The sequence below is a fragment of the Puma concolor genome, chromosome D1 (genome assembly GCF_028749965.1).
Source record: "Puma concolor isolate L17-30 chromosome D1, mPumCon1.1.hap2, whole genome shotgun sequence".
Classification (NCBI taxonomy): Eukaryota; Metazoa; Chordata; class Mammalia; order Carnivora; family Felidae; genus Puma; species Puma concolor.
Window position 1 is genome coordinate 26,234,866 of NC_141676.1, and position 19,365 is coordinate 26,254,230.

A 19,365-nucleotide genomic window follows, 5' to 3' on the forward strand; every position below is an offset into this window, starting at 1 on the left:
GTCTAGAGCAGCCACCCCAGTCCTGCACAATTACGTCAGACTGTTGTATTGTCTCCACAGCACCTGTCACTACCTAAAGCTACTCTGAGATGCTAAGCGTCCTTAAGTATTTTGTTCCCTGCTGTATCACCAGTACCGGATAATGTGCCTGACACCAGGGAAACCTCACCAAATATTTTTTGAATGAATGACCCAGTGAATTATCAAAATAACTCCTTGAGGTATTATTGTTCTAGAAACCTTCCAAACCTTCCCAGGTTAACTGCGGGCAGTTTGCCAGTCTCAGGGATACTTCCCAGGAATCTCATGGACAGCTGATTTCTACAGGTGAGCCCAAGCTCTATCTCTTTTCTGTCACTGCAATCACCGGGCACACAGAACCACAAGGGGGTGGGGGGAGGCACCAGGTGTGGCTGAGAATGCTGTATCAGACATGGTTACTCTTACAAATGACTAAGCCTTACTGGTAAAGGATGGGTGTGTCCAAGGAATGCTGTGTCACTGAGGGCAAAGCAGAAGCAAGCTCAAGTCCAGTCCTCCCCAAGCAAGGAAATCTGAGGAGCCAATCCCTCCGCGTGAGGAAATGTTCTCATCTGGCCTCCTTATAAAACAGCTGCATGTTTGGCAACTTCCAGCCCTCCACAATCCAGCTGTGAGCTGTGCTCAAGGCAGGTCTGGGTTCTCAACTTTAGCTATCCTCCCTTCCCCTAATGGTGTGCAGAGGGAGAGAGTCAAGCAGGCCAAGGTGGAAGTAAAGGGGGCCTTATTCGTGGTTCTCCTCCCTCCCTCTGTAGAAACACCAGCTGAGGCACGGGTCCAGAAGTGGGAGAGCAGGGTTAGCCACTGTGATGGTAGGGACGGTGGGAAAGGCACACAGCTAAGAGCCGGAGACAGGGCTTCAAGGCCCCGGTCCACACACATCAGCATGAGACCGTGGGTGGGAGGGCTCTTTAAACCGACGTCTCCACATCTGTGAAATGAAGATAGTGACACATGTAAGGACTCACTAAGTGGAGGCCATCGTTATTATCTGCTGGGCACTGAACTAATCCCTCTCCAACATGTTCACGTTCAGTGTTTGTAGCAAGAGCCCTAACAGCACCAGCAGTCCATTTTACAGATGAAGAAACACGAGGAACAGAGAAACGAAGTGACATCCCCAAGTCCCACAGGTAGGCGGAGTTGGAACTGCGACCAAGGCTGGGCAGGGGACTCGGTGATGGGTGACAGAGGCACAGGAGGGTGCACGTGAAGTCAGCCTGGCTGCGTTCCTCGCTCCCAGTGGCGCGGGCGGTGAGCTCTGCTGACCGCTGAAGATCTGTCCAAGGTCTTGGACACTGACACTCCAGTTTGGACATCAAAGACCAGAAACCTTCCTCCCTGCTGTAAGGCATCCCGACAGTCTCTCCGCCTGTGACCTCCCTGTAGGACCCTGGCTGCAAGTTCACTATTTTCCTCAGATGCTCACCTTGGTTCTTGTGGGCTCCAGCCAACAGTCGTGCCAAAGGGCCCGCCACCAAGACACCGTCCCGGGGACTTAGGGCAGGATGTCTCTGGGTCAGACACTGGTTTCAGTTTCAATCCTGTCTGTCCTGAGGTGAGAGGCATCCACCTCTCACCCTTTTAATTAGGATGCTCCTTTCAAGGTTTCAGCCGATTTCCACTCTACCCCCTAGAGGAGAACATCTGAGTTAAGTTGGGCTGACACCCCCTTATCTGCCTGCAGGGAGCCAGTGATGAAGGTGGTCTGACAGATCCCTGCTTCTCCCCCACAGCCTCAAGGGGTTCAGGGATTCAGCACAGCCCTCATGCGGTTGTATTATAAATGTGTCTTTGCCACTCGGGCTCCTGGGAGGCTGAATCTGTTTCTCATTCGCCATTTTATCCCCGGTGTTTAGCAACATGCCTGGCACTTAGGAGGCATCTGACGGCTGGCACACAGCACCTCACACAACCTGCACTGGCCTAGGAGAAAGGATTTAGCAGGTAAAGTGGAAGACGGGGAAGAATGGCCTTCAAGGCAGTAACTGTATCCAACAGAAAAGCAGACTTTCTCCTAGGAACACGAAGATCTGTCTCCTTGGAAAACACCTAACGAGGGTGGTATCATCTGTGAGGATCGTCCACTTTGGAATAAAACCAGGATTCCCAACCAAGCCCTTCTAAGCTGGGTGACTTTGGCAAAGCTATCTGATAACCTAAGCCTCAATCTGCTTATCTGTGACACGGGGCGTCTTCATTCACTCCTTTGCTCTTCCAGCGAACAAACGCTCCCCGAGTGCCCACGGTGTATTAGGCACTGTACTAGTGCTGGCATTGCAGCAGTGAGCACGACGACAAGGTCCCCATTCTCATGAAACTTCCTGTCTGGTGAAGGAGACAACTAAGAAACAAGGAAACAGATCGTTTCAGATAGAGGAAAGTATTGTGACGAAGGTAAGCAGGACGCTGGGGCGGAGAATGACGGGCGCATGGGTGCCGGAGGGCAGCTCAAGAAGGGGAAATACCAGGACCTCCCTCCTAGAGTTGCCAGGAGTGGTAAATGAGGTCATAGGTAGGGCGTTTAATGTACTTACTGACAAGTAACGAGCACTCAACCGCCTTCAACAGTTTTCATAGTACTCCTATCCCAAAGCCAACTGCTTCTATTTCATCTCACGGCGGCTGAGCCCCTACTGCCTGCCGGCGATGGAAAAACAGGGGGTTCGGCTGGAGCTCACGGACTGGCAAAGAATGCAGCCTATGTGCTATGAGACAAGGAAGAGATGGTAAATTCTGCTCACAGAGACCGAAAAGACCGCCACTCAGTGCTGACAGATGGACTGGTAGTTTGCAGGAAGCCTACGGGGCCAGAAGGAGGGCACGCCAGGTGGAGGGAACAGCCTGAACAAACTCCTGAAGACGTGGAGCAGCGCGGCATGTCCAGGGAGCTGTGGGAGGTTCCCAGCGGCTGGAGATAACGTGTGAGAGGGTGCATGAGGGAAAGAGCATCTCAGCAGCAGCTCCTAACACTTATCTTCATGGGTCATGTTCAAAGCGTCTCTCAAGAAGATGGGAGGGATGTGGGTGGGGAAAAGCAGGAGACGAGAAGGGGGTCAGGGCTCCACATGGCGTCTGCCACACGGCCAGCACTCCACAACGTGAACCGGGGCTATGTTTAGAATATTCAGCCTGGGTTCCGTGTGACATTCTCCAAGGCAGCGCAAGCAGAATTTTAGGGGAAAAAAAAAACACCCAGCAGTAACTCATAATAAAGCCTGCATGGGGGCCAGGCAGGCATCAAGCTGCTCACATGTGATTATGCACCATTAGAGCAAGTCCAAGACTCCCCTTGGATGGACACTACAGTTGCCAATGTATGATGCTGGGGGTCTGGAGTGAACAGACGCTTGCTCCCAAGCAGAGCCACAACTCCCTCTTTGCCAAAGCCAGACTCACTTGTCCAGGAGTCGAAGGCCTATGCCAGGGACAGTGAGAGGGCTCTGAAATAGGGAAACAGTAAACTACAAGGCGGTGTCTTATGCCTAATTAACAACTCAGGCATCTCCGGCCAGCTTATATTCTCTGAAATGAGCATAACTAAGAAGAGGTTTAGAAAAAGGAACCCTTCAGACGGAGGCCTGGCTCCCTGCCTCTTTATTACCCTGTCCTATCCTTGCCCTTGCAGTAAACACTCTTGCTAGGAGTCCCCCCGCCCCCCAGGAAGTGGAGAAGGTAAGAGAGCTATCCCTACCCCAATGTTCCAAAAGCTCACGGTACAGCCAAGATCTGGACCGTAGGAATCTGCTCCACTGATGCAGACAGAGAGCCAAGGAGAACATCCCATCCAATTTACGTTCGGCGAATCCTGCAAGAGGCTCTCCCCAGGTTCCACGTCAGTGCCATCAGATGAGAGAGGGCACCAGTATGGCCAGGAGAGAGGAAGATGACCCAAAGCGCACGGACACACCACACCGGAGAGCCAGACCAAAGAGAGAAAAGAGGAACGAGTGCTGCAGGTCTCCGCTCTTTGCACGCCATCACCCACTCTCAAGGCTGAACAAAGCCCACTGCTCTGAGTCAAAGGGCTGCCCTAGGCACCGGGGAAAGTCACAGGTACCCAACATGACATCATGGAAAAGGCAGCTACGGCCCCTGTCATGTTCAAAAGATCTCCCCATAAGCCACTAAACCTGAAGACCTTATCGACGTTGTTCCTTTAGTCTGAGGTACGACACTTTTGGCTGAGTCCCTAGAGTGAAAAACTTAGTAGCTATTGTAAGACAAGGGTAGGTCATGGGACCACGTATGCCACTTGAGCACAGATGAGTTTCTGGGTGAGCCAGCTGACGTCTTAGAAGCTGACGGGACAAGGTAGATGGCTAAGTTTTGTGAGAGAAAGAGAAATTATCATCTTTACAGGGCCAGGACTAGGGTGTAAGCGCAGGGTGCTGAAGGATGCAGATAAAGATTATTAAAGGCATCTTCTGCCTTCCTCCTGTTTTCTTTCTGAAGCCAGCTCTGCTGTAACGCTCAAATGACACAGTCCCACCTCTTCAGACCTGTTCTATCCATCTGCAGAACATCTTGATTATGGCCCAACATAAATCAGATGTCGGAACATTTATTCATGATACCTGAAAAGCAACTGTTCTCCGCTGGGGCCAGCCAGAACAAGATAATCCAAACGCCCCAAAGCATCAGGGGAATGTTCCCCTTAGTATCAAGGAAGGCCCAGCCACCCTCCAAAGCTGCAGAGTTGAGGGGCATCTGTCCGCAATCTAGATGGCTCCCTGCTGTCAGACTTTTTCCACCCTGGCTTTCACACTGAGAGGAGCAGGAAGGACAGAGAAATCAAGGTTTGAATTCAGTCCTTCCACTTATTAACTGGGTCCCCTGGGCAAAACTTACTCCACTGGGCCTCAGTTTCCTCGTTTGTAAAATAGGGCCGATGATTCCAGGTTCTTTATGAATGTAAAAGCATATGGCACATGGTAAATGCTCATGCTTAATGAGCTCTTCTCAGGAAACGGTGTGCAAGATAGTGCCTGACATAGCAGCCTTTCACTCCACGTTGCTCCGTTCCCTTCCTCCTTCCTGGATCAGATGACAGCTCAGGTTCTCACTTCTGCGTCCTAATCAGAATTCTGTTTTGTATAGGATAGTACACATGTCTGATGGCTCTTCTACACCAGCATGAGACATTACCAGGAAGTGTAGAGAGCTTGTGCTTTCCCCGCCCACTCACCCACTCACTGTTTAAAACATTCCACTGCAATCTTCACTCCGCCCGGCACTGAGGGGTGGAGGGAGGGAATGACAATGAAATAAATATGCCAGCTAACCACTTTGGGGAAAAGATGAGAGAATTCTTTCAGGGCCTGTTTTTAAATTAAAAAACATTTGCTGTGAGACAATAAAGCCACTCCTCTCTAAAAACTATTTTTAGGGCCCTTGACTGAAATATACACGAGAAAGAAAAAAAAAAAAGGTTAAAAAAATGACAATTCTGTAGATAGAGTTTCAGCAGAGCCTATGGAACCACTTGCTTTATGCTCAGCTGGAAGACAGTGCTTTCCCAAACTGCTTCCCCAAGCTCTCTGGAGTCTGGTCCCCCCCCCCCCCCAGCTTTATCAAGATATAATCGACACGTAACACCGTGCAAGTTGAAGGTATACGCTGTCATTATCGGGCACGCGTAGATGTTGTAAAATGTCTGTCACAATGAGGTTAACCCATCCTTTGCCTCTTGTTGTTGCTCTTATGATGTCATCTGATGTCCGACAGGCCTTGGAGCCCTGCTGGGCCGGAGGACTCTGGTGGCTAATCACATGCCTCTTCCTGCCCAGTGGAGATGGCAGACCAGGCTTTGGAAATGGGGTGAGATTATCTGTAGGGGCCTAGCAACCACGGCGGGAACTGCGGTCCATGTAAAAGAAAAGATGATCACCCACTTAGCTCTTACTCATCTTAACTGGAATGAACGGTCATATCAAGGCTTTATAAAGGGCACTCCTGCCAAGGGTTAAGACCAGACTCTCAAATCAGGCCCACCATAGGAATGCAAAAACTGTCTGGGGGAGGAGTGTAAAACTCCATGAATCTGACATAACTCTGCACTAGAGGCTTTATTTTCTCCTTCGTTTCAACCTCCCCCCTCCCTTGCCCTCCAGTAAAGAACAGTAATGGCATTGAAATCCACAGATAATCCTTAAATCTCTGTGGCAGCTCCAGTTCTAAACTCCTCCTTCACACTGACGGCTTTAACAGCTGTTAACAAGTCATAACAAGGGCCTCTCTTGCTCCAGCCTGGAATAGCAATATCCTCTCCCTTTCCCTGCCCAAATCAGAACCAGCCTTCCAGGCTACGTCTTCCATGCAGGGTGTCCCGACCCTTCTGGCCTGCACAGACCATTCAGCATTCAGCTCTTGGGCTCACAGAGCCTGGGACTTGGCGGTGACCCTGCTCACGGTAGGGGGGTGGGGGGTGGTACAAATGTAGAATCCCAGGGGCTGGTGAGACCAGCAGACCTAGGAGCAGCCTGCATGGGGAAATATGCATGAACAACTGCCAAGGACGCAGGGTTGGAGCTGGCAAGAGGGGCAGAGGGACAGCCGTGAGCCAGGTCCATGAACAGGACAATCCATTACAAGGTCCAAACTTCAGAAGGTCCAGGAAGGCTCGGGAGTGGACAAGGTGAGCAGGGCTGAGAGGTCAGGAAGGAGGCTGTGAACAGTGGTGGGCACAGAAGCCTCTTTTATAAAGTCCTGGCTGTGTGGCTTAGGGCACAGCCAAGCAGGTACAAGAGAGTCACACACGACTTAATGTGAAATCTGTTTCCCTGGCACTGGTCGCTGGCCACCACACGTGTCTCTTGGGGTGGTATTAACCCCGTAGGATACTTGGCTTTTTCTCCTCTAGACAGTGAGCTGTTGCTCGAGGGCACGTATTATGACTAAACGCTTACAACCCTGCTTAGCAGCTGTGTGTCTATTTGCGAAATGAAGACACAAGGGATTTGCATTTTTCCTCCATTTCTTGCACCTCATCACCTTCCCCTTGACGAAGACAGTCATATTTAGAAGGCTAAAAAAGAGTGGGAGGCAGTGTGGGCCCCCAGGTGGCAGGCAGTGGAATAATGGCTGGCTGGCGCTGGCAACTGCAGATGACCCTGAGGACACCGCAACGCTCCTCACAGCGCCGACCCAGAGCCACCGCGGAAATGTACTTCCAGCAGCCCTCTGTGCACTGTTCTTGTTTTTGCTTTGTTTGTGGCTGGTGTCAAGAATGTGGGAGTCTACCCATACCATAATCCTCTGCCGAGGACACTTCCGGACGTGCAGGAGAGAGGTGGCAAAGGTGTGAAGCAAATGTCTGCGGCCATTCCTCCAACTGCCTGCCGGCTGCTCAGGGACCCACCACCCTGCTTTGCTGGAGCAGAGCCTGACTCCCTGCTCACCCCCCACTGCTCTCCCAGAGGTCAGCCGCAAGTTCACATCAGGCAGCCAGCAGCCATTACAGATGGAGTGCCTGCTGGGAATATCTTTCTAGTGTCAAGCAGCCATTAAAAGCACTTAAGGAAATCACAAAAGGGAGGTGGGAGAATTCTTCAGGGAGGGTATAGGATAGAAAGGGCAGGAGGGAAGGCTTCAGCTGACCTCCCACCTTGGAGGGAAAAACAGGCCATAAAAATTAGAACTGGTTCTGAAGAATGAACCCGCCTCTGGGGAAACTGCAGAGCACTGGATCGCAACCATTCTCCTGCCGGGGCCAAAACACTTCAGGGTGCCTGGGAAACAGTCTGTTAACACACAGTAAAATGACATTTTAAGCAACCATGTTTTTTTTTTTTTTTTTTTTTTTCAACGTTTATTTATTTTTGGGACAGAGAGAGACAGAGCATGAATGGGCGAGGGGCAGAGAGAGAGGGAGACACAGAATCGGAAACAGGCTCCAGGCTCTGAGCCATCAGCCCAGAGCCCGACGCGGGGCTCGAACTCACGGACCGTGAGATCGTGACCTGGTTGAAGTCGGACGCTTAACCGACTGCGCCACCCAGGCGCCCCTAAGCAACCATGTATTTAAAAAAATTTTTTTCTAATGAGGGGCACCTAGGCCGCTCAGTTGGCTAAGCGTCTGACTCTTGATATCAGCTCAGGTCATGATCTTGCGGTCATGAGACAGCCCCACGTTGGGCTCCACGAGGAGCGTGGAGCCTGTTGGGACTCTCTCTCTTACCGCCTCCCCACCACCCCCCCCCACCCATGCTTGAGCTCCCTCTCTCTCAAAATAAATAAATAAACTTTAAAAAAATTATCCAAGGAGCATGCATTACAATTGGCAGCTATATACACTCTCCCATCCCATTTGGACCACATCTCTGGGAAGAAGGCATTATGATGCCCTGTTTCACAGATGTGGAAAACTGAGACTCAGAGAGGCCAGTGACTTGATCACATCTGGGGCCCGGATTTGCCCAACTGCAAAACCAATGTTCTTCCCACCAAAAAGAATGTGGGGCAGGGCAGTGACCCTTGCCAGGTGTGCATCGTGCTGACCTACCTGTTGGTACCTGTCACCCCTGGGTTAATTAGCTCTGGGTCTATAGACCACCATGGCCTTTCCTATCCACCTGATTAAAGTAAGAGGAAACCTATCTATCTTAAGTGGGCTAACAGAATCTCTTTGATGACATCTTTCTTCACTCTTCTAGTTGGCAATAACCATCTGAAAGGGAAGGACTGGGTTCTGAAGTAAGTAGATACAAAATCTTGGGAAAGTCACTTTCCCCTCTGCGTTTTAATACCCTCCTGTAAAATGGGTCCAAGAACCCCTACATCGTAGAGTAGTTGTGAGCACTAAACAAAATACCTTATTAAAGCCCTCAACATTGTATCTGGCACAAGGTCCATATAAATGATGGCTATTATTATAAATTGCTTTATTTCAGTGAACAGTTTTAGAAAATACAAAGATTTGGTGTCAACCTGTTCTCATTCAGTAGGTGCCACTTGTTGTTGAGGAAAAATGTAAAGACCCTGAATTTGTTTCACGGCTAAGGACAACTGTAACCAAAGGATGGCAGTGGAAGTACAGACAACTTAAGTCCAGGGAAGAGGGAGCCACAGTCTCTGTGGGGCCGGTCCCCCTGCTGTCCAATCATCTTAGAGTGGACTACGCGCACAGCTATTTAGAGACCAGACGCTTGTGTCTGCATATGGCAGGAACCTTGAACATTTCAGGAGGCAAAAGACATGTGTAGGATGAATTAACGCAAATGGCTCTGCATCTGGTTATATGGTCCCCTGAAGGCACATTTGCTAGAGGAACTCTCTTAAGATCAGCAGCTCCCCCAGAGAGCAGTTCAGGCTGCTTCCCGGGCTTGCCCGCCAGCTTAACCGAGCAGGTAGCAGTGAACTGAAAGAGAAGCAGGCTGATACTGTGTCCTCACCCCTGCTCCTCACTCTGGCCCCACAGCGGCGCACACCTCTGACCCAGAGGTTCTTGGGCTTCGGTCTCCTACACTTCAGATTCCAAAGCGCTCTGGTGGTAAACTGCAACTTCTTCTGCCGTCTGTCCGAGGAGGAGACGTGAAGCCATTGCTCTAGGAGACAGCTTCTATCTGCACCCTCATTCCTGCACTCCCTTCAGACCAACCCCGCCCCAGGGCAGAAGTGAAATCACTGCCCCTCACCTGGGTGACTCAGTCAGTGAAGCCTCTGATTCCTGATTTTGGCTCAGGTCACAATCTCCCGGTTTGTGAGTTCGAGCCCCATGTCGGGCTCTGCGCTGACAGCGTGGAGCCTGCTTGGGATTGTCTCTCTCCTTCTCTCCCTGCCCCTCCCCTGTTCTCTCTCTCTCTCTCTCTCTCAAAAAATAAATAAAAACTAAAAACAAAAAACAAAACAAAAAAACAAGTCACCACCCCTGAGGAAATGGTGAGCAATGGGGCAGACTGCCCAGCCTTGTGGCTCTGAAGTGTTTGCCTCCTGCTGTGTTCTTGGAGAGGATGCAGCGAGCAGTATGGGCATTTGAGTTCGTAATAATAGAGAATGTGGGACTCGGAGATTCAACTTAGAGCTGGTACGTTCATGGTGTTTTCTTTTTTTCTTTTTTAAGTGTTTATTTATTCTTGAGAGAGAGAGAGGCAGAGTGTGAGCAGGGGAAGGGTGGAGAGAGAGGGAGACAGAATCCGAAGCAGGCTTCAGGCTCTGAGCTGTCAGCACAGAGCCCGACATGGGGCTCGAACCCATGAACTGTGAGATCATGACCTGAGCCAAAGTCGGACGCTCAACCAACTGAGCCACCTGGGCGCCCCAAGGTACATTCATGTTTGAATAATGTATTTGGTCCAACAGAATTTCCTGTAAAATGGAATTTTCCATAGAGGACAGTGTTAGTAGATTTTTGTCATCAAAGAAGTAAAGAACAATAACTTCTTTAAGATTACTGCACTGGTCTTCTCTGGGTTCATATTTCTAGAAAGATTTGGAAAAACTAGTTCTTTCGAGTCTGTGTTCTAAGTATTGACAGAAGAGTCAGGTGATGAACTATGCAAAAATTAAGGCTGCAGAAACTTGGAGGGGAAAGCACTGCCTATGAAACAGAAAAGGACAAACAGTGAAATGCTACAGTCTAGATTCTGATAGATTTTCTTTTTTAGCAATAAGAAGCTAGTGAGATTTAAGATCACTTAGATATAAAAATGTTGCTCTCCCCCACACCAAATTTTAGAAAGGGTCTTTCCCTTTTTTGCTAAAAGAAAAACATTTCCAGACCCCCCAATCTATGCGCATACTGTATATACATGTGTATATGACATCAGGAGTCCTAAACTGAGCACACAACTTTTACTAAAGGGCAACTGGAATAGGTGTGATATAAAAATGTGGGATTTGACAGAAATTTAGGCTACTCTTCTGTAAACCACCAAGTCAGCTTCTTCTGAATTCCTAGAAGCCCTGAATGAAGATTCCTAATAATGGGGCTCACATGCTATCTTCCAGGGTGCCCTGTAACCACCTCAATACCAAGCCTTGGAAAGGATATGTTTGGCATAATGTATCTGAAAAGATACCACCCTAAGTATCCCCAACAGATAGGTCCAATGTCTAGAGACTTATGGCCCACATATTGTTTCAAACGTAGGGAAACCATTTCTTGGACAGCTGAATACTTCAGCCTCTCTCCACAAAGAAGCCACACTCTACCACAATTTGGCATTTCAAACTCTATGCCTATCATCATCCCTCCACCTCACAGATAGTCTCTCAAGGTAAGGATCGGTTCACACAACTAGCCCCAAACCAAGCACCTTCTGCTCCCCAGTGGGCCTGTCTCATTACTCACCCTCAATGTCAAAAAGGCTATAACAGTGTGTGGCTGGCTGATGGGGTGATTTGTTGGCACTGAACACATCAGCAACCTTGCCGGCTGTGCACATGAAGGCAAGCTCTCGGGATACCCCAGGACCTGGATCCCTCAATCAGCTAATCTTTCCCTCTTCCCTTTCTAACAAAATCTGACTATAATTTGTGTCCCTTCAGTAGGCCCAGACACTCATTCATAGAGAAACCTGCTTGCACAGGTTCGCCGATAGGCACAGCAAATTACCTCCAGTGTGTCCTTCCAGGAAAGGGCCAGACTCATTTCAGGCACACAATTCATTCTGACCAAAACATTCTATCTGCTGCATGAATGCAAAAACATATGCATACACACCGGGTGTCCCTCATTTCCTCTGGAGTAATGGGAGCCTGGGCAATACTTTAAGTATTCATTTTCCAGCATAAATTAGAATGGAGCATCGAAAACACCAGTGACATCTGCACGAATACAAAATGTACTCATTATGGTCGGTGCTATTACAATGAAAGGAAATGCATTCATAATGGCAGAACATTTGAAATAATGTGTTGCTGGATTCTCTGTCCATAAAGGCAATAATGAAGAAACAGGAGTGGCTCAAATAAATTAACAAGAGTAACAGGGGCATGGGATGGCTTCAAGGGCTCTGGGCAATGTCAGTGAGATGGCACATTTACTGGATCCATGGGGAGAAAGTTCGGAGAGGTTCCAGGTAGAAGAGGCAAGAAGAGCATTAGGAGGACTGAGGCTGGAATCCCGGCTCTGCTCCAGGCTAGCTCTGTGACCCTGTGCAGGTTATGTCAACATCTTACACCTCAGACTGCTCATCTATCAAGTAAGGAGAGCCTGTCTCTTGGGGCTGCGAGGACGAAATGAGAGAACAATGTAAAGTGCTTCGCATAATCTGGTGTGTAATAAGCACACAATCAACATCAGCCCTCATCTGTTGCTGTTGTTATTGCTAAATAAAGGTACAGCTCTGTGATTTCACAATCTCAGTTTCTTCTTCTGTAAAGTGGAGCCAAGAACACCTGCTTCTCCTACTCTTGAGCTTATCATGAGGAAAACTAAATTGAAATGTGTTTGGCAGACCACTGTTTGGTTGATCTAGTCATTGCCAACTTGCTTCCCTTGATGGTTTCCACTCTGGAGGGTGGAAGGGTTAAGTATGTGCATACACTGCAGGGCGAGGTGGGGGAAATGTAGCCTAGTCTAAGCCCATGACACAGAAGAATAAGTCTTCTGCTCTGGGTGGGGGATGTTCACTTTTCTGATTAAGACAGACATGGCCGTTTTTCTGACCCCTTTTTCATGCTTGAACACAGATATGATACCCAAAGCCATAGCCCCGTTTTGATCGTATGGCAACAAGTCCAGGGAGCCTCAGAGACATGTGGCAGACTGATATCATTAGCTACTGAACCAAAGCCAGCAGTCACTTCCCTCCAAACATAATATGTGCGACAAATAAACCTCTGTTTGCTTAAGCTACTGATACCAGAGTTTTACTCAAAGCCCAACTCAATTCTGATACAATGCATAAGCACTCTAGAGAATTAAAAGCCTTGCATCTAAGTATATGATCCTTCCACTGCCAAGAATTTCATTCCCTTCGACCCATCTGGCTAATTTATATATGTCCTTTAAACTTAGATTTAGTGATCCCTCCTCTAGGAAGCTTTCCAAGACCCTATGGCTAGCATTTGCCCCACTGTGTGGACTTCTCAAAGCACTCCATAAACACCTCTATCAGTACATGTTATAGTGCTTTGTAATGATCCATTTACTTGTCCCTTTGCTCTCCAGACGCTTAAAATGTCTCCACAGCAAGGATTCTTATTTTAGTCATTTAAAAAATTTCCTAGCACTTCGCATACTACCTGGCACACAGTGGATAACTCATTAAGGATTTGCTGCAATACGGAAGGAACCAATGTAAGAGTGACCGAAAAGGGCGCGGAGTGAATGATAGCCTGTCTAACCTTATTAGCCATTCATATTCCTGAAACGCTGCAAATAGCTTTCTAATTCCTATTACTACGTTCAGGGTGTAGAGGCTGGGAACGCACTGGTCGAGGCAGTGATTCTTAATGTTTCGGGAGTTATTCCACTTGAACCTTTTTGAGTTCATGGCATTCCTTCTACTTCCTAAATTATTTTATGCTCTGTATTTAGTCCACACTTTCCTAAAAAAAAAAAAAAAAAAAAAAGTTTTTTTTTGTTTTTTTGTTTTAATTTCCTTGTTGTTTTAGAATTTACCCGTTGGGATAACCAAAAACATCCCGGGAATGACCTCGTCTGGTACCAAAATAAGTGTTCTCATCATCGGGCGGCTCCCTTCCTAGATGTCCCAGTGCCGTCTGTGTGATCGGGGCTCCTGGAGGCCTCCCCCTGATCCTGCCATATCTGGGTCCTTACCATCCCTGAATGCAGTGTGCCACTGCCCAGGCAGAGCCTAAGGTATGTGGGTCTCTGCCAGGAAACAGAGGTGTCTTCTTCCTACAAACCAGCTTGTGTCCCTGACTTGTATAGCTCACAGGCTTTTTAAAGTAAGTTTACTAGCCGCACTGCCGAAATATCTAGAAAAATAATAATATCAAATAATATAATATTGTCATTCAAATTATAAATCAGAAACATTGCTCCACTGTTAAGCACATTACATTAAAAGAAAAAAAGTCTAAAAGGTGAAGTGGTCTTCCTGTGACAGTCCCCTGAGGCCAGCCTCTAATCTGAACTTCCTGTTCCCTTTGCCTGCAATGCCCCCCACGCCCATTTGTGCTTGACTGGCTCCTTTGTGCAGCCAGCTTTCAGCTCAGAAGTGACCTCCTCAGCTTTTCTCTGAACACCTTATCTACAGTAGTGTCTTCTCCCCAGTCCGTTTCAATCAAATCCCTTCTTTCCTTTCCTAATACTGACATCTGAAGTTATTTTATTTAGTGGTTTACTAGTGTTTTTGGTTTTTTGTCTGCCTCTTCCCACTAGAGTTAAGGAAGGGACCTCCTTTTATCTGGCTTGTTCACCCTGTATCCTCTGCAACAGCAGCTATTCCTGGCATAATGTAGGTGCTAAATAATCATGCGTTGAAAATGAGTAAGAAGAAAGTGAGCAGTGTGTATTCACTTAGTAAATCTACTCTGCTGGCCTTTACTTGAGCTTCCTTTTGGGAGCAGGGATGAGAATGGGTTGGGTGGCCAGCGTGAACCCTTAGAGATGGTGAGGTTGGCTCTGAGAGGCTCTGTGTGGTTATGGGAAGAGCCAGAGTCCTGTCCTGCCGTTTACAAGATGTATGAGAATTGGAACGTGTCTCTTAATCTCTCTGAGCTTCAGTTTTGTCATCTGTATAATAAACTGTTTCACAGGATCAGTGTAACAGTTATATGAGACAGTAATAACACAGAGTAAATAAGTCCATTCCCCTCTGCCTGTCCCTTAAGGCTGTGAAAAAGAGAAGCAAGCAGTCCAGGAGCCCTGGGAAAGTGGCCTAATGCGTCTTCCCATTCGGGCCGTCCCCTTAGCAACCACGATGCTTGTTCACAGAGATAATGTCAACCTGCTGTTTCGGGGAGTCTTAGCCTACAGGCCAACTCTGAAGTCCTGGGTACATTCTCAAAACACTAAGCACAAGTCTACCTTGCAAGATTACTGGAGATTTATTCCTCTCTTCTCAACTTTGTATCACCTTGTATTAACCTGGGATTGATATTATTCCACAGAGGTAAGCTTATAAATGTGTTTTACAGCAGTCTGGGTGCTGATTGTGCCACAACATGCGCTTTCTCTAGGCTCATTAAAACCAGAACATTCAAAGCCATCAAAAATCTGTGGTTTCCAGGCCTGCCAGGGACACTTTTGGTGACATCATCCTTGACAGCTATTTGCCTGTTTAAACACATTTAATTCTTTACACTTTATTCCGCCCACTCGCTTGTTAATTCAACAAGCATTAATTGAGTGCCAACTGCATGTCTAACCCTAGTAATCAGAGTCACCATACACTGGCAGTTATTAAATGTAAGGCACCATGCCTAACCCCTGATGACCATCAGGTCATTCAATCTGCATTTCACCCCACAGGCACTAAGATTATCCCCATTTAAGAGACCAGAAAACTACAGCTGAAGAGTTTACTTAAATAGCTTCAGTGGGCAATAATTGGCAGGTCAGTGCTCTGACCTCAGTCTTTCTGAGGTCATATTCTAGCAAGTAGGTCTTGAACCCGCACTTTGTACATACCAAGGTGATAGGTACTTTAATGAATTAAAAAAAGATGATGCTGAGCTGTGATATTCCTCAGGGTAGGACCTCCATTTTACTGTTCTTTTCATTCCCAACCCCCCAAACCATGCCAATGATGTTTGCTGAACTGAAGATGACAATGTGGTTCCTGTTGTCAAAGACATAGTAGAGCCAAATAGACAAGTGGGCATGAAAGACCTTAAAATAGCAGAATAAGAAGGCCAAGGCACATGGGGCACCTGGGTGGCTCAGTTGAGAAGTGTCCAACTCTTGATTTCAGCTCAGGTCGTGATCTCACGGTTCATGAGTTCGTGCCCCAAGTCGGGCTCTGTGCTGACAGTGCGGAGCCTGCCTAGGATCCTTTCTCTCCCTCTCTCTCTCTCTCTCTCTGTCCCTTCCCTGGCTCATGCTCTTTCTCTCTCTCTCCCTAATAAACTTATTAAAAAAAAAAAAAAAAAAGACCAAGGCACAAAACAAATGAATAAATTGGGCCAGGTGAACACTGGTAAATTGGAAAGCACCTGCCTATCTAAGAAGCCAGCTGGTCAACATCATGGAAAAATATGGATCTAGTATTGTCAGAACTTTTGAATTTCCAAAAGAAGCTTTAAAAATCTGTTTTCTTTTGGGGCGCCTGGGTCGCTCTGTTGGTTAATAAGCGTCTGGCATCATCTCAGGTCATGATCTCACTGTTTGTGGGTTTGAGCCCCACATCAGGCTCTGTGCTGACAGCTCAGAGCCTGGAGCCGGCTTCGGATTCGTTGTCTCCCTCTCTCTCTGCCCCTCCCCCACTCACGCTCTATCTCTCAAAAATAAAATGTTAAAAATTTTTTTTTAAAAATTGTGGGTTTTTGAGGTAAAATTGTCCAAGTTTTAAATGTTCATCAGTAATTCATAAAAGTATTCATAAAAAATACTTTAGGAGCCAAACAAAACACTTCCTTAGGGTAGATTTGGCTGATGACCCATCAGTTTGCAGTCTTTGGATTAGACTATATTTCACAATCTTTTTAACCACCAATGACCCCTATATACCTTTCAGGAGCTTCAGAATCTGAAACTCTTTGTCTAACAAACAGCATTTTTGAAAATTTAATTAGTTTTCTTGTATTAATTAAATAATCAATAACTGACAAATTAGGTCAGAAGGAGGGGAAATAGCTAACATAACTCAAAATCCTGTTATAGTTAAATGTTAAGATTTCCCATTACAATTTTATTTCTATCTTCATAGATCCTCTTGGATCTGAGAACCCCCATTAGAAATCACTGGATTAAAGTGGGCTCTAAGATCTGGTGCCAGTGACACATAGAAAAATGTGGGAATTTGAATCAGATGGAACTGGACTGAATCCTAGCTCTTCAACTTACTACTTGAGTGACCTACGACTCATTGTTTCTTTTACTTGTTTGCAAAATGGAAATAATTTGTGACCCACGTTTTTTTCCTCACCATCACCATCTAATTAAAAGCAACCCAGATAATAAAAGCACCCCAGATAACAGTCCATGTAATACCATTATAATGATTAAAAAAATTCCACCTCCGAAATGAACAGAAGGCCCTCTATCATGACCAGGAACCATGATGATATGCACACCGATGAAGAAGCATACACCTATTACCTCTCATTACACCTTTCATCCAACGAACTCCAAGTGGTTCACGACAGCCCTGAGACTTAAAGGTGGAGAGCCAGAAACTTGATGTTTAGGGATCTTGCCTAAAGCCACGACCTTCCTTGGGTAAGCAAATGACAGACGGTCTATTCCATAGCACCTCATGTTAAATGCCAAACAAAAAACTATATCTTTGTTCCCATCTCTAACATAATTTATTAATACCTGAACTCATCTGTATAGTGTTTTACTATTCACAAAATTATCCAACACACGTTTACCATGAGCTCCTCACAGAGCACCCAGAGAGGCTGGTGAGGAGCAAGTCAACCCCATTCTGTGAATAAGGGAACAGAATCTAAGAAGTTGGAGCTAGTTCACAGTCACCAAACTAGCAAGAGATGGCAGTAACTCCTGTGACTTCAGATTCATAGTTTTTCTCATATACCCTGGCTTGTAAGAAGTCACAGCAAATGAGAGACAGGGGTGCCATTAGGAACCGTATGTTGGTCGAGTGTTTCATTCTGTGAAACAGTTAGGTGAATAAGAAATGGAACTTGTCTGCGATGGGCACTCTGTTGTCTATCAAAAACCGTGTTAGGAAAAGCTAAATTGTCATCCTACATTATGCACTAGTTTGTCTCTCTAGGGGAGCATAGCAGAATTTCATTCAATTGTGCCTCCCTTCCCCAACTCACTTTGCTGCCCTGCCCCCTCCTGTGGAGAAGCCCTACAAACCACACATCCTCCCCTCCCCCTCCCCCCACCCCCTTTGTTACTGAAGCTGTCTGGGTGAGGTACGACCACCTAACTCAAGGGCAGATAATTAATAGACATGAACTAGCTGGGTCTTCTCTTGAGACCCGTGATGAGGCAATACTGAATCCTGCATCAGAAAACTGCCATACAGCTGGGCCCACAGTGGCACCAGGGCGAGCTGAAATTACAAGGGAAGAGGAGGGACAGAAGCAAGCACAGGAGGCTGCTCTGTCAGGTGGAAGTGAGGCAGGAAGAAGACAGGGACGAAGAACAGAGACGGAGAGTCTCGACCAGCTGACACTCCTGTCTCCACCAGGCACAGGAAGACTTCCTTCAATCGGGTTCTGTGAAATGCCCCATGTCCTTGCCGAAGCCGGCTGTGCTGTCTGAACTAGTTTGGGTGGTTCTGTTCATTACCAACAGTCTCACTTAGGAAGCTGTGCTTACAACACAGAACTGCTGAAAGAGGAGGAGACCGTTAAAAGGAAACTAATCTCCTTCTTTTACATTGCACAGAGAGGGAGAGAATGCACGAACGGATGAATGAATGAATGAATGAATGGATGAATGAATGAAAGTTCCAAGGTGAAAAGGCCCCCAAAATAGCTTCGAAATATGCCAAGTTTATTTCTATTATGTCCATGCTCTTTTTAGAATCAGAAGGATGAACGTTGGCAAAACTCTCTTCTCACGGAATAAAGCACAATGCTTACCAAGGGCTTAAATCATGAGATAGCCAACATCATGTCAGGACTTAAATATCTGCCAGTTAAAAGGCATATTTCAAAACACTGCCTGGTACTAGGGATAGGAAAGAGGCTAAAAACCTCAAAGTTGTTAGGTACAACTGTCATCCTTGGTGAACTTAGACTGCACAATAAAGTCGATACTGAAAAATCAAAGTAGTCATTTAACTGAAATGACCACATGAAAAAAGTAGCAAACTCAGCATTTTGGCTGAAGTGGTTAAAATGCCAGATACAGAGCTGGACTAAGCTTCCTAGAAACACAGCTTCCGGGTCAAGCAGACATTGGCTGATGGCCACTCAGCTTCATAAACACACTACTTGCTGTGATGCACGGTGACGAGCAGTCCCCTCTCTAACAGCTGCACTTGCCCACTGGAAACGCTGAGGAAGGGGGTCTGAAAGCCCTTACCAACCGCGATATGATGCCAGAAAGTGTTCTGTGGAAGGTCATTGTGCCGCTTCTTCACTGTATTCTCATTTCAAACAAGGACAGCAGGGACTTAAGGAGCTAAGTTGCCATCAAGGTGCTACTTTTGTTAATGGAGACCCAATTAATAAAGTTCCGTGCTGCCTGAGACGGACCCGTGTCTGAAGCTACACAAAGTGCCTCCTGCCACCAGGCCACTATCTCAAAGTTACCTGAATTGCAGG

General features: G+C 47.0%; 1 protein-coding gene across 3 annotated transcripts in view; it reads right to left on the reverse strand.

Moving 5' to 3' along the window:
* Positions 1–19,365, reverse strand: part of TRIM44 (tripartite motif containing 44) — a 112,049-nt gene that overhangs the window by 15,799 nt on the left and 76,885 nt on the right. The window contains exon 5 of one of the 3 annotated variants that reach the window (XR_015240898.1): positions 1,469–1,672. The exons of the other annotated variants lie outside the window; for them this stretch is intronic. The gene's annotated coding sequence lies outside the window, so the exon portion shown is untranslated. The remainder of the gene's footprint in view (positions 1–1,468; positions 1,673–19,365) is intronic. 3 annotated transcript variants of the gene reach the window in all.